Source organism: Cervus canadensis, chromosome 5 (genome assembly GCF_019320065.1).
Source record: "Cervus canadensis isolate Bull #8, Minnesota chromosome 5, ASM1932006v1, whole genome shotgun sequence".
Taxonomy (NCBI): Eukaryota; Metazoa; Chordata; class Mammalia; order Artiodactyla; family Cervidae; genus Cervus; species Cervus canadensis.
This window is the reverse complement of record NC_057390.1, coordinates 59,963,629-59,980,213: the sequence shown is the minus strand read 5'-3', so window position 1 is coordinate 59,980,213 and position 16,585 is coordinate 59,963,629.

Genomic DNA, 16,585 nt, shown 5'->3' with positions numbered 1-16,585 from the left:
CCCGTTCATTTCCGTTCATTTTGGGCAAAGCGCCTGGCAGTGTTCCTGGCGCGCCGCTGCCAGAGAGGCGGACCCAGTCTTCGTGCGTCTGTTTACATTCGCATCTAAACAATTAGGCTTGTGACCGAGGCCTGAACAGGTGCCACAGCGCTCGAGCGCCGGAAGAGGGCGAGGTGCCCCCCGGCCTGGTGGTTGGGGACAGCTTTGGGTGGAACCTTAGGCAGGCTCGGAAAGGATGGGAGGCTTGTGAATAAATGAACCAGGAGCTGCTTAGCGGCTCTCTGAGCAGCCCGTTCCGATGGGAAATCGGTGATGGAATTTGAGGGGAAGTGGGATCCAGCTCGTGGGAGGCCACGATGCACATCCTCTTCCACCACCACCTCCTCTCCTCCAGCTAGCATGAGGCCTGGGAGCTTAATTGCACAGCTTGTACTGCTGAGCGAATCCTGGGGTGTAAAAGGACTACCACCGGCCTGGAATGGGGAAGGGATCACCTGGTAATCGTGTCAGACCCGTCCTGCATTCTGATACGTTTACCCAGCAGCACTTGAGCAATCTGGCTTACCTTGAATGTCTCACCAGTTCATCAAACAGGTCTGTAAATGTCTGAAGCCCCGCTGTGGACAACTTGAATTACAGAGCACACATTCTTTACCATTAAGCTCTTTGGCCTCAGACAGGTTACCAGATAAAGACTTGTTGGGTTTTCCAGAATCTGCAATGATAGCTGGGGGTTCTGTCTAATCCAAGAGTCATAAACTTTGACAGAAAAGAAACTAACCCACATGGTTTCTTGGTTTTACTTGGGCAATACATTGATTTTGCTTTTGCTTTTTAGATAAGAAATTTAAATCCCATAAGCACCACTTCTGTATTAAGTAACAGCCAGCCACTTCACACAAAATATTACCTGCCTGACACTGAAAGATGTCTTTGTTTGTGGCCCTTGGTCTTCTCTGAATACACAGAAGACCTCTGGGGCTGTCATCCAGTCCCACTGGTTGAGACTTGGGGCTTTCCTAGCCAAGACAACCAGCTGGACAGAGAATGAACCAAGTCCAAACAGGTAACGAGGTTGAGGATAGAATCAGGGTACCAAATACAAGTGAAGGGAATTTGAAAACAAAATCAAGGGCAAATGAGTAAGCTTTCAAAAAGCCAAGGAAGTTATGGGAGGTGGAATTTGAAATTAGCAGACTATAAGCGGAAAAGTAATTCTGAAGTCAGCAAAACACCAGCCCAGTACCCCCGTTGTATGTCAGGTCCCAGATTAAATCCCACCTTGATCTCAACCAGATGTGCCCTCTTCCTCCTTTCAACTCTGCAGCACTGTGTGTACCTTGCACCTAGCCTTTATAATTTTCTACCCTGTATGGTTTCCTTGTCTGTAAGAGGGCGGAGGATGGATGACTCCGGAGGTTCCTTTTAGCAGTGTTCACATCCATGCTAAGTCAGTCAGTTGTGTCTGACTGTTTGCAACCCCATGGACTGTAGCCTGCCAGGGTCCTCGGATTTTCCAGGCAAGCATCCTGGTGTGGGTTGCCATTTCCTTCTCCAGAGGATCTTCCCCATCCAGGGATCAAACCCATGTCTCCTGTATCTCCTGCATTGGCAGGTGGATTCTTCACCACTGTGCCACCTTTTAGCTATGATTTCCTGTAATTATGTGTTGTGAGCATCTTTTGCTTTTGCCTGAGAAGTGATCTTTCCTTTGAGGAATTGTCTGAAATCCTTTGGATAAGATGAGTCTTTAGGGGCATCACATTTCTTGCCTTTCAAGGCAGGAAGGACAGAGAACAAGAAGGCATGGAGCCCAGGGCAGGCCAACTATAATTTCCTTCCTCTTCTCCACAAAGGTGTGACCCAACCTGAGATGGCCTGAATCCCTGTCTGGGATTTTAAAGAATGAGGCTGAGAGAGAGAATTTCTTACCTATGGTGCCTCTAAGCTTAAGCAAAATAAATCTAGAAATGTATATGGTTATATTGCTTATATCAGAAAAGCTGGGAGACCAGGTCTGGAAATGGTAAAAATCCAGGAAGACTGGGGAGCAAGATACTCAGCCCAAGCCACACTGCTCCAGCCGCTCTGGTTAGGATGTATGTCTGCACTTTCAGTGCCTCCATGAATTATTTTCCAACTCTTCTGTGATGTTAGGTATGCATTCAAGATTCAAGTTTTGGGCAGGACTATTGACTTGTCTAACTGTAGGTCATATTCCTGTGTTCTAACTACCATTAGGCAAAGAGAGTTCTGGTTTCTGTCGTGGTTTGTGCTGGATCAGTTGGCTTCTAGTGTGGGAGATGGGCCCAATCTAAATCTAAGACTCAGAGTAGGGGGGCTCACTCCAAATCAGAAGGATATTCAGGTCCTGGTGGCCAAAAGGATCCCCATTATGGTTCATCTCTGAGGCTGCACAATACAACCATGTCTCCTAGAGCAACAAAAATGTCCTCATGCCTGCCCCAAAGGAGAACAGTTCGAAGTCTCAGCAGTCATTGTATCTGGTCCCAGGTCCAAGTATGCAGGTGATGGTCCATTTGAGACAGGCTGGGACCTGGGACTTGGGACCCTTTACTGCAGTGCTGGCACCTGGACATCTCCTCAAGCAACAAAATACAAAGAAACTATAAGAGACTAAAAATAACTGCATGTGTGAGCAGGTAGCCAAACTGAACAAAAAGATACAAAAAGGCCAAAACCCAACTGCCACTTCTGAGGTTCCGGGAGCAAAAGCAGGGTACGGTGCATGATACCTGCACATAGCACCACAAAGGGGGTGGGCAGACCATGCAAACCCCTTCTGGCCCCCACAGATCCACTGCTCCCCTCACCCCACTTAAGGAACCAGCTTTCCCCCTTCCGGAGTGAGCACGGAAACTTTTTACTTGTCTTTCCTCCCTCATGCTACAGTACCAGTCCCGATAAAGCCTTGCCTGAATTCCTCCTCTGTCCTCTCATCAGGGTCTATTGATTAGAGTCCAGGTTGGTAACACATTCATCTTCTAAATCTTCATCAGTATCCTATCTCAATGTAATACATAGACTAAATTTTGGAGTTAACTATCACCGATATACTTTAAATGCAATAATGAAGAGAAAGAGGATGAAAATCGCTTAAAAATCACTGAAAACTTTACATTTGTAAATATAGCAAGAAGGGAGATACAAATAGAGTCTATACTCATTTTTTAAACTGGTATATGCTTGCTTGTATGCATGCTCAGTTGTGTCCGACTCTTTGAACCCTGCGGACTGTAGCCTGCTAGGCTCCTCTGTCCATGGGATTTCCCAGGCAAGCATACTGGAGTGGGTTGCCATTCCCTTTCCAGGGGATCTTCCTGACCCAGTAATGGAACCCTTATCTCCTACATTTCAGGCAGATTCTTTGCCACTGAGCCATTGGGGAAGCCTACACAATGTGAGAATCACGAGTTCAGTTTTATTTAGGGCAAAATGAGGACGATAGCCTGGGAAACAGCCTCTCAGAGAGCTCTGAGGCACTGCTCTGAAGAGGTAGGGGAGGAAGTCAGGACATATGTGAGCTTAGTGAAGGGGTCACTTGTACTTAAGCACACATTTTGGCAGAAGGTTGCTTCTAGTCATGAGGGACAGACGTCTCTGGTAACGATTTTAGTGCTTTTCTAGGTATGAGGAGATGTCAGAAATTGGGCTCATGAAAACTCCTTCTGAAGATATTTATCTAACTGAAGGCCTGTCCTGCCAATTTTCCCCAGAGCACAGAGTGCCTCATTCCTAATGTCCACCCTGAACTCCTTGAAGGATGTGCTGAAAGTCAGAGACTGCAGTCGCCAATGACTTCATTCTTGTAGAACCAGAAGGTGAGTGACAATTTTTATTTGCCGATAACAGTCCATTCATTAGCCTCTGAAGTGGTACCAGATGGAACAACTTCTGCAAAAGAGCTGCTAAACTGGGGGTGCCAGCAGGCATCTTGAGACTTCTAGGAGGGTGTAGTGTCAGGGGAGGAACTTCACTTGGCCTGTATACTCCATCTCACTGACGGAAAGAAGACATGCACAGAGAAAGCTGACTTGGGGGTGATGGTTAACTCTGGACATAAAGTGAAAGTGAGATGTCTAGTGGTGCTGATTTGTGGTTAGTTGGAGACATAAAGAGCTGAAGTTCAGAAGTCAGAGCTGGAGGTGAAAATGAGGATAGATATGGTAAGATTATTGAGCAGAAACCTCAAGTAAATAGAGTTTAGAGACCTGAATGGGGGCTCACTCATGCCCTGCAACCATAGCAGAGCCCAACAGAAAGAAGAAAAGACATCTCTTCTTTCCTGGCAAGGAAAAGTCAAGGACTCTGTTTACTACAGTGCTTTCCCGTGCCTTTGCCCCTCTAAAAAAGCAGTCTCCTTCCCTTACGGTGGGGAACTTGCACGGCAGAGTTGAAGACCCCCGCCTTGCAAATTTCAGTTGATCCCAAATAAACCCATCTTTACTGGAGAAATATCTGACAGTCTATTTTTTAAGTTTTTTTTTTTTAAATGTGGACTGTCTTGAAAAATCTTTATTTAATTTGTTACAATATTATTTCTTTTTTATGTTTTGGTTTTACGGCCAGGAGGCATGTGGGATCTTCACTCCCCCACCAGAGACTGAACACATCCCCCTTGCATTGGAAGGCAAAGTCTTAAGTACTAGACTGGACTGCCAAGGAAGTCCCAACACATCCGTACATGACTATTGGAAAAACCATAGCTTTTACAATCGGACCTTTGTCAGTAAAGTGATGTCTCTGTTTTTTAATATGTCTAGGTTTGTCATAGCTAGACAAGCAAATGTGAAATAACAAAAGCTACAGACAGGAAAGAGATTTCCACAGGCATGGAAGAAACTGGAAAAGCAGAGGGTTATTGCTGTAATATATCTATTTTTTCAACCATTTCCTCTCTTCCCCTTCCTCAAGAAGGTAGCAGGCCCTGTGTTTACTTTCCTCAGGGGAGGTTTGTGGTGACATGAAAGAAGAAGCTGAAAAACATTCCCTTCCTGGCTTTGTTTTCAAAGTCTACCCCACTGAGGTGATTTAGTGTACAGTGGGGAGAAGAGATAGGAAATGGCTCTGAGGAAACCTGAGCAGAGGCACTTGTGGATTTTCTCCAAAATAAAAGATGTCCTCTGGCCAGGGGAAGGGTCCAGGCTACTGCGACAACCAGGACCTACGCTCTCCTCCATGACAACTCCCCAGCCCCTCCTGCCAGGGGCTGGCCAGACCTCAGAGGGAACAGTGAGGTGTCGCCAACCTCACCAAACTTCCACATGCCCTGAGGGTGACATGGAAGCTAGTGGCTATTAGAACTGAAGAACTAAAGAGCCTCTTGATGAGCATGAAAGAGGAGAGTGAAAAAGCTGGCTTAAAACTCAAGATTCAAAAAACTAAGATCACGGCATCCAGTCTCGTCACTTCATGGCTAACAGATGGGGAAAAAGTGGAGACAGTGACAGACTATTTTCTTGGGCTCGAAAGTCACTGAGGACAGTGACTGTGAAATTAAAAGACGCTTGCTCCTTGGAAGAAAACCTATGACAAACCTAGACATATTAAAAAACAGAGACATCATTTTGCTGACAAAGGTCCGGATTGTCAAAGCTTTGGTTTTTCCAATAGTCATGTACGAATGTGATAGTTATGCCATAAAGAATGCAGAGCGCCAAAGAATTGATGCTTTTGAACTGTGGTGCTGGAGAAGACTCTTGAGAGTCCCTTGGACTGCAAGGAGATAAAACCAGTCAATCCTAAAGGAAATCAATGCTGAATATTCCTTAGAAGGACTGATGCTGAAACTACAGTACTTTGGCCACCTGATGAGAAGAGCCAACTCATTGGAAAAGATCCTGATGCTGGGAAAGATTGAGAGCAGGAGGAGAAGGGGGTGACAGAGGTTGAGACTGTTGGATGGCATCATCGGCTCAATGGACATGAGTTTGAGCAAACTCTGGGAGATGGTGAAGGACAGGGAAGCCTGGCGTGCTGTAGTCCACGGGGTCACAAAGAGTTGGACACAACGAGAGACTTAACAAACAACAACAGACCTGAGGGAACCAGGTAAACGGAGACTGGGGGCCTTGGCAGTGACCAGGGAGGACTCATAACCACAGAGTCTTCCAAGGACCTCCCAAAGATGGCATGAGACAGATTTTCTTATTGTTGGGAGTTGAAAGTAACTTGATCTAGATAATTTATTCCATAATAGAGTTTTTAAAAACTTGGAGGGGATGAATGTACTACATCAGTAATACTGCCCTGATCATCTTTGCGCACTTAAGCTTTCTCCACCCACAGGATTCTTTCTGAAAAGTAGATTCACAGAAGTAGAAGAATTACCGATTGAAAGGGTACAGTCATTTTTAAGGCTCTTGGTATATATGGTTTAAATGTCCTCTGGATGGTCTGTGACTTTTCAGATTTAAGAGTTTAAAACTAAGACCGGGACTTCCCTGGCAGTCCAGAGGCTAAAACTGCACGTTCCCAGTGCAGGGGTTAGTTACTGTTAGTTGCTCAGTCAAGTCTGACTCTTTTGCAACCCCATGGACTGTAGCCTGCCAGGCTCCTCTGTCCATGGGATTCTCCAGCCAAGAATACTGGAGTGGGTAGCCATTCCCTTCTCAGGATCTTCCTGAAGCTGGGTCTCCTGCATTGCAGGCAGATTCTTTATCATCTGAGCCACAGCAGTGCAAGTTCAATTCCTGGTCAGGAAACAGATCCCAAAGGTTGCAACTAAGAGTTCACATGCCATAACTAAGACACAGGGCAGCCAAATAAATAAAAAATTTAAAAAAACAAAACAAAAGAACTAGGACCTTTCCCTAGTGGGGTGGGATGGAGGGGCAGGGAATGGAAACTTGTTAGGAGGCTAAGATTATGGCAGTGGGAAAAGAGGAAGGGACAAATTCTAGTGTCATTTAGGAGGTGGTATCAGTAAACCTTCTCTGCCTATCAGTGAAAGAGAGACAGAGTAACCAAGAGCATCTTACTATTTTCCAATTTCAAAACCTGGGTAGATGAAAATCCTATTAATCAGGGGGCAGTGAGGTTCGCTGGAAAGTCTGGGTTACATATTTAATTGACCTAGTTCAAATCTCATCCCCCACCACATCCCTAATTAGCTGTGTGGCCTTGGGTAAGTTACTAAACTCTGAGCCTACATACCTAGATTTCCTCACTTGTGAAATGGTCATAGTAATATACATCAGTCTCCTGGACTACTGAAAGGATTAAATGTGAAAGTGTTTTTAAAGCACCTGTCCTATTGTGGCTTTGAAGAAATTAAAGAAAACCAATTATATAGATAGAAGAGGATGTAGAGACTTGGAGAATAAAGAATATATGTGGTTTGAGAGAAATTGTGTTTAAGATGTCTGCATGAGATTCCATGCAGTAGATCTGGTGTACTTTTTTTTTGGAGGGCGGCGGAGGGGAGAAGGAACTGTGCAGAATATGGGATCTTAGTTCCCTGACCAGAGATAGAGCCCTAGTCCCCTGCAGTGGAAGCACACACAGAATCTTAACCACTGGACCGCCAGAGAAGTCCCTATCTTGGTGTACTTTTTAAAGAGACCTAGAAATATGTAATGGCACCCCACTCCAGTACTCTTGCCTGGACGGAGGAGCCTGGTAGGCTGCAGTCCATGGGGTCGCGAAGAGTCAGACATGACTGAGTGACTTCACTTTCACTTTTCACTTTTATGCATTGGAGAAGGAAATGGCAACCCACTCCAGTGTTCTTGCCTGGAGAATCCCAGGGATGGGGTCGCACAGAGTCGGACACGACTAAAGTGACTTAGCAGAAACATGTGAGGGCTTCTCTCATGGCTCATCAGTAAAGAACATGCCTGCAAGGCAGGAGATGTGGATTCAATCCCTGAGTTGGAAAGATACTTTAGACAAGGAAATGGCAACCCACCTCCAGTTTTCTTGCCTGGGAAATCCCATGGACAGAGAAGCTTCACAGCTGCAGTCCATGGGGTCACAAAAGAGTCAGACAGGATTCAGTGACTAAACAACATCAAGAGGTATGAGAACTGCAAAAGAAGGGGTGATGATTCTGCTGCCCTTGGGCAGTAGCGCAGTTCTCAAATATGGCCACAAGGTGGAGTCTGCTCAGTGCAAAAAGCTTCCTTATGTGGGATTCTTTTGGCAACCCCATGGACGGTAGCTCGCCAGGCTCCTCCATCCATGGGGTTTTCCAGGCAAGAATACTGGCGTGGGTTGCCATTTCCTTCTCCAGGGGTTCTTCCCAACCCAGGGCTTGAACTCACATCTCCTGCATTAAAGGTGGATTCTTTACCACTGAGCCACCAGGGAAGCCCATGCTAATGGGGTGGGAGTATAGTACTGATCTGCCAAACATCTATGGAGCATCTTCCCTGTACTGGACTCTGCCTTTTAGAAGCATCCTGACTTGTATAGTGGGGGATTCCACTTGGTGGGAGGGTACAGGAGTACCACTGTAGGGGTTTAGGCCTTGACCTAATCAAGGGAAGTTTTCCCTCCAGGATGGTGATTGATATATCTGACCAGGTGCAGAGTCAGCTGCAAAACTCAGTTCCCTAAGGGCTTGAAGTAATTTTTGTTTCTGAAAATGCACTTAGAGAACATTTAACAGAACTCAAGCGATTTCCTGGAGCTTTCTACCAAAGCTCTTCCCTACCCTTCATTTCTTTAAAACAAAATAAACAAAAACAAAACCAAAAAAATGAGAACACTGACCCATTTGAAAAGGACAAATCTGACTGAAGGCACAGATCTTCCCTGTAAAGTGTTGATGGACAGTAGACCTCTATTATCTGGAGAAAAGAAAATGCCTTATTAATAGGAAGTAAACTGTTATCAGCATTATTAATATAACTGTAAGTTGAAAAAAGATGGATTTATGAGTTATAATCCAAACAGCAACTTTAGTTTTAAATCCCATTATCCCTTTCAAAAGTGGCTGTTGTCTGACTTTTTGAGACCCTGTGGACTGTAGCCCGCCTGGCTCCCTGGTCCATGAGATTTCCCAGGCAAGAACAGTGGAGTGGGTTAACACTTTCTTTTCCAGGGGATCTTCCTGACCCAGGGATCAAACCCAAGTCTCCTGCATCAGCAGGCAGATTCTTTACCACTGAGCCAGGGAGACAATTAAATACACAAATAAAAAATAATTAAACACTGTCCTAAGTGCCAGAAAAGAGACAAATGAGGTGTTGAGAGAAGAAAACTGCTGATGGCCTACTTCAGATTGTGTGGTCAGGGAAAGCTCCTCGGAGGAGGTGACATTAGGTGAGGATAGAGAGATGAGGCACCAACAAGGTCAGGGAGAACATGAGCTCCAGGCATCCAGATGGGCACAGGCTTGTGAGTGGGTAAGCACCAGGTGCATGGGGAACCTATACGAGGCCTGTGGCTGGAGTGAGGTGGGCAAGGGGCACAGCTGCAGGAATGAGGCAGGAGAGGTGGTGGGGCTTCCTGGATAAGGGTGTGGATTCTGTTCTGGGTGCAGAGAGGAGCCACTGAAGGACTCTAAGCAGAAGTGAGCCTTACTCCAATTCACATCTGAAGATCACACGAGAAAAAGGGGGACACGAATCTGGAACCTGCTGCAACTGTCCAGGTGAGAGATGGCAGATAGATAGGTGCCAACAGTGGGGTGGAGGAACCAAGTGAATCTGAGATCTAGTTTAGAGGTAAAATCAGCAGGAGTGACTTACTAATGGGTGGGTAGGAGGTAAAAGAAGAAAGCAGAGGAACTCTTCAGCAGCTGGTCTGAACAGAGTCGTGCTGATGGAGGTGGGAATCTGGAGTATCCAGCAGAAGCCTCAACACATCTCAGGTCCTAACCACAAATTCCAACAAGAGTAATTGGCTTCCTTTGGGTCAAGTGCCCACTCTGATCCACTGGCTATGCTGAGATGGGGGAAGGTATACAGAAGTGACTGTGTGAGGGCCTGCCTAAATTTCCCAACAATCTTTTAAGAAGGTGGGAATAACCATACAAATAACTAGGAGACAAAGCATTATAAGGCCTGGGACATATACTATTTGGGGGTATCTTCTCAGCCCCGCCAGCGATTCACTGCACCCTTTCTCTGCAGTTGGCCCCCCTGCCCTGGGTTGGGGGCTAGCTACAGCTGACGGCAGAAAGAGACTATCCTATGAGAAAACAAAGAACAACAACAATTCAGTGGAGGAGCAAGGTGGAGTGTGTCCATAGACACACCTCGAATTTTGTGTCTGAAGATCTGACAATTCCACAATGACTTTTGTCCACTTTGATTTCTCATTGATTCCAAGTTACCTCATTTATATATATAATTAATCTACACAATAGATTGGTCACTTTTTTTCACATGCCAGAAAAGATTTAAAAATGGTTTTCAAGTTACTTTATGGATCTATGTCTATCTAAATTTTGTGCCTGATAGGCCCTCTGAATCCATGGAAACTTCTCCATGAATCCTTGTTTACAAGTCACTCAGAGTGCCCTCTGAGTATTTTGGGGCACTGATGTCTGCAAATTCACTGTATAAATGGTCTATCTTTATGTCTAAGTTCTCTATCTTTATGTCTAACTAGAGAGAAAGATGGGCTTTCCTGGTGGCTCAGACAGTAAAGAATCTGCCTGCAATGCGGGAGACCTGGGTTCAGTCCCTGGATTGGAAAGATCCCCTGGAGGAGAGTATGGCAATCCACTCTAGTATTCTTGCCTGGAGAATCCCCATGGACAGAGGAGCCTGGCGGGCCTCAGTCCATGGGGTCGCAAAGAGTCAGACACGACTGAACGACTAAGCACAAGAGAGAAAGAAATATATGGGTAATGTTGGCCTAAAGTTTACCCATTTCTGGTTTCTATCCTAAAAAATTATTCACTGCTTTTCAGCTGGGTTACCAATCTCTTAACCTTTAATTTCTCATTTGTAAAATGGCAATTGTAATAGTGCCAACCTCACTGGGTTGTTCTGAGGATTAAATGGGATAATCTGTGTAAGCCACTCAGCACAGTGCCTGGCACATGGTAAACCAAATACTCAATTACAGTTGGCAGCTATCCACCTGAAAGAAAGAAAGAATATGTCTAAATGCTACCATGGTGTGGTCTCCAGCATGTATGGTGAAGTGAGAAAAAAGCAAGGTAGAGAAAGGTGTACAACCATAAAAAATGTATAAAATATTAAATACATAAATGTATAGATTACATACACACACACTTATATTTAAAAGCCAAGTGATGGAAAAATAACCACTAAAATTTAAAAATGGTTAGCTATGGGGATGGGGCTTCCCAGTGGCTTAGCAGTAGAGAATCTGTAGGCTGATGCAGGAGGTATACAGGTTCGATCCCTGGTTCGGGAAGATTCCATGGAGGAGGGCATGCAACCCAGTCCAGTATTCTTGCCTGGAAAATCCAATGGACAAAGGAGCCTGGTGAGCTACAGTCCATGGGGTCTCAAAGAGTCAGACATGAGTGAGTGACTGAGCATGCACACACCTATGGGACAGAGGGATAGGGTCCTGTGGGAGGAGGAAGACAGGGAGAGAAGTCGGACTTCTCTGAACATGACTTCATATGTAGATCTGACTTTGGAGCTATGTGAATAATATGCATAATTATGAAGTGTGTGTGTGTGTGTCAGTGGCTCAGTTGTGTCCGATTCTTTGCAACCCCAAAGAATCCAAAATTTTAAAGTCAACCATAAAATTAAAAAATGCAGTAAAACAAATCAGTTTTGGGGATAACTCCCCAGAGGAGGAACTCTTCTAAATGACTGAAAAACAGTAATCTAAGGGTACATTCCTGATTGGATATACTCTGAGGACAAAAAAGAATAGCCAAAATAAAAGTATTAAGCTGTGTGGACTTTCCTGGTAGACCAGTGGTTGAGAATTCACCTGCCAATGCAGGGGACATGGATTTGATCTCTGGTCTGGGAAGAGTTCACATGCCATGGAGCAGCTGAACCCGTGAACCACAATTACAACTAGAGAGTAGCCCCCACTTGCCACAACTAGAGAAAGCCTGCATGCAACAACAAAGACGTAGTGTAGCCAAAAATAAATAAATAAATATTAAGCCGTATAATCATATTTTTGCTAGCAGAAGTGCTATTCTGAGATTGCTATATATTTGTTGCAGTATAATAAACCAATACAATATGTGAAATTGGATTTCTGTCACTCCCAGTGTAAATGGGAGACAGATTTCTCAGTGTGGGAGAAAGAGGGTATGGGTATAAGACAGAAAAATCCCTAAGGTCCTGATTTTGAACAGGAACTATTGGGATGAATTCAGAATGTGTTTCTTAGCTCTGTCCATGGAAAAGACCTAGAAATAATGACCAACCCTGTACCAGTAACGAGGATTCCTAGCCTCCAGATTGTGGCCTTGTGTTAAAACACACCCATAGGATATTAATTTATGGAGGTGACTGAGTGATGACACAGGGAGGTCATGCCATTAAAAGAATTTATTACTCACAGTTTCCAAGAGCAGGGCATGCCACACCATGCTGGGCCACGTGGGGAAACACCAGGTTTCGTCAGAAGGCATGAGGAGTGAGGGAGAGCGTGGTTCAGAGCCTTTGTGGTGTTTTCTGTGGGAAAGGCAAGGCAGAGAAGGATAAACAGTTTAGGATTGAATAGTCTGAACAATGTTGGTGGTCTCTGGGTTCTAAGATGGTCTCTAGTTGTCTGGTTCTGGCCCTGGGTTGACTCTGGGCAGGGGAAATACTGGCCTGGTGTGTGACAGTTAGATAAAGAAGGTGGTTGGGGCTATGGACTTAGGGTTGCTTGGTTTGCATGCAAAAGGTACATTTGCAGGGGAGGTGTCTGTTATTTTGGGAATTTTTTGGAGAGGCAGTCTTCTCCCAGTCACCAAGGCTCCCCAAGATGTCGAAATATCATAAAACTCAAGCATGATGAATACATCTCAAAATACCATTTCCTACTAAAAGGAACCAGTAGTCCTGGGAGAAATTGTTGGCTCTGGGAAATATAAGATGAGCCTGGAAGGTCTTATCATACCAGAGAATAAAGTGAAAGTGTTAGTTGCTTAGTCATGTCCGACTCTTTGCGACCCCATGGACTATAGCCCACCAGGCTCCTCTGTCCATGGAATTCTCCAGGGAGTAAGGAGGTTTTTCAAGGATGACTTGGGTCATCCCCAAAGGATCCAAGAGCCAACTTGAGAAGCCTCCCTCTGGCAAAAGATGGGATGATTTCAGCATCAATAAAGATAAAAACTGCAATTTATTAAAATATGTTATATTTAGTGACAGGTTAACAATGTTACTAAAAAGAAGTTTATTGTTCCTGATTAGAGGATGCTGGAAAGTCAACTTTGTGTTTTGAAAACCAGTAAATAAAGAGAAGGAATCAAGTATTTATCCCATTTTTCTGAACTGTACCGCTAGGTAACCAGATAGTAAATGAAAGGTGTTTCAGTGCTGTATAAGGAACAGGGGAATTAGACTATCACCATTTGATAAACCTTTATACGTTAAAGGATCTAGGCATTGAGTGTCAACACCCCTTGTCATAACAAAAAGACCCTGCCAGACACGAAGAGCCTCCTGCTACTACAGTACTTAGGAAGTTACCTTGCAAAAACATTGAACCTGAATCTGAATAGGCCTATAGTTCCAACAATTTATAAGAAATTCAAAGGTGAGGCAAGAGAAATACAATATATGATGCCACCATAGAGTTGTAAACGGCAAAATCCACACTGTGGGAAACTCTCCAGGCCAAAATCCCTATTGTATTCAACAAATTTATTTCAGTGAAAAAGTATTATATGGGGCAGAGGTGAGGGGGACGGGGCATTTATGGACAGATCAATCAGTATCTGTGTGGGCCTGAGATAGATCCTCAATCAAATAAACCTTTAAACATTGTAATTTGGGAATTCCCTGGTGGCTCAGTTGTTAAGATTCACTCTGTGCTTCTACTGTAGGGGGCACAGGTTTGATGCCGTGATGGGGAACAAAGATCCTGCATGCCAACTGGCCAAATAAATAAATAAAAGTTATAATTTTATGAAGTGACTGGAGATTTAAACTCTGATTAGAAGTCAGAGAAATATTTTAAAATTATTGTGTTTTTTTTAAGATATAATAATGGAAATGGGGGGATTTTTTAAAGAGTCCTTACCTGTTAGAAATAGATACTGAAACATTTATGGCAGGGAATGTGTCCGTCCGAGGATGAACACTGTGAGCCGTGAGGATCTGGACCTGCTGGCGGCCTGCCATTTGGAAATGCTGCTCTCCTGGGTGAGATAGTAACCCTGCTCAGAGTCAACAGCAGTGAGGTAAAGCTGGGCTTTGGCCGTTCTGTCCACTTCCAGAGCTCCTAGTCTTCAGTTCAGCCTTTGTCTTCACTGGGAAGTAACTGGGAAACGGGTCTGCAGGAACCCCCAAGCCACTACCTGGGGAAGAGTTTTGGTTTTTGGAGATGGTGAAGAAAGAAAAGGGGGAAGGTATTACTTGTCTCTCAAACCTTGGCTCTGGGACAGAACTGTATTTGAGTGTCTCCTGCGGAGGTACGGGTCAGCAGTGGACTGCTGCAGGGGCAGGGGCTCCGGGTACAGTAGACCTGGGTGTGGCATAAGCCCTCTTGGAGAAGGTTGCCATTAACCCCACCATAGAGCCACCAGAACTTACACAGGACTGGGAAATCAACTCTTGGGGGGGCACAGACAGAACCTTATATGCACCAGGACCCAGGAGAAAGGAGCAGTGACCCCACAAGAGACTGACCCAGACTTGCCCGTGAGTGCCCAGGAGTCTCTGGTGGAGGCGTGGGTTGGTGATGGCCCGCTGCGGGGCTGGGGGCGCTGAATGCAGCAGTGCCTGCGTGGGGCCTTGTGAAGGAGGTCACCATTATCTTCATTACCTCCACCAGAGTTTGAAATGAAAGTCGCTCAGTCGTGTCCGACTCTCTGCAACCCCATGGACTGTATAGTCCATGGAATTCTCCAGGCCAGAATACTGGACTGGGTAGCCTTTCCCTTCTCCAGGGGATCTTCCCAATCCAGGGATCGAACCCAGGTCTCCTGCATTGCAGGCGGATTCTTTACCAGCTGAGCCACAATAGTTTGGCCTCAGGTAAATAACGGGGAGGGAACATAGCCCTGCCCATCAACAGAAAATTGGATTAAAGATTTACTGAGCATGGCCCCGCCCATCAGAACAAGACTCAGTATCCCCCTCAGTCAGTCTATCCCATCAGGAAGGTTCCATAAGCCTCTTAGTTTTCTCCACCAGAGGGAAGACAGACTGAAAAACCACAATCACAGAAAACTAACCAATCTGATCACATGGACCATAGCTTTGTCTAACTCAGTGAAATTATGAGCCATGCCCTGTAGGGCCACCCAAGATGGATGGGTCATGGTGGAGACTTCTGACAAAATGCAGTCCACTGGAGAAGGGAATGGCAAACCACTTCAGTATTCTTGCCTTGAGAATCCCATGAACAGAATGAAAAGGTAAAAAGCTAGGACACTGAAAGATGAACTCCCCAAGTTGGTAGGTGCCCCATATGCTACTGGAGATCAGTGGAGAAATAACTCCAGAAAGAATGAAGAGACAGAGCCAGAGCAGAAACAACACCCAGTTGTGGATGTGACTGGTGATGGAAGTGAAGTCCAATGCTGTAAAGAGCAATATTGCATAGGAACCTGGAATGTTAGGTACATGAATCAAGGCAAATTGGAAGTGGTCAAACAGGAGATGGTAAGAGTGAACACTGACATTTTGGAATCAGTGAACAAAAATGGACTGGAATGGGTGAATTTAACTCAGATGACCTTATATCTACTACTGTGGGCAAGAAACCCTTAGAAGAAATGGAGTAGCCAACATAGTCAACAAAAGAGTCTGAAACGCAGTACTTGGATGCAACCTCAAAAACTAGAGAACAATCTCTGTTTGTTTCCAAGGCAAACCATTCAATATCGCAGTAATCCAACTCTAGGCCCTGACCAGTAATGCTAAAGTAACTGAAGTTGAATGGTTCTATGAAGACCTACAAGACCTTCTAGAACTAACATCCAAAAAAGATGTCCTTTTCATTATAGGGGACTGGAATGCAAAAGTAGGGAGTCAAGAAATACCTGGAATAACAGGCAAATTTGGCCCTGGAGTACAGAATGAAGCAGGGCAAAGGCTAATAGAGTTTTGCCAAGAGAACACACTGGTCATAGCTAACACCCTCTTCCAACAACACAAGAGTTAAGACTCTACACATGGACATCACCAGATGGTCCATAGAGAAATCAGATTGATTATATTCTTTGCAGCCAAAGATGGAGAAGCTCTATACAGTCAGCAAAAACAAGACTGGGAGCTAGATGTGGCTCAGATCATCAACTCCTTATTGTCAAATTCAGACTTAAATTGAAGAAAGTAGGGAAAACCACAAGACCATTCAGGTATGACCTAAATCAAACCCCTTAAGATTATAGAGTGGAAGTGACAAACAGATTCAAGGGATTAGATCTGATAGAGTGTCTGAAGAATCATGGACAGAGGTTTGTGACATTGTACAGGGGGCAGTGATCAAGACCATCCCCAAGACA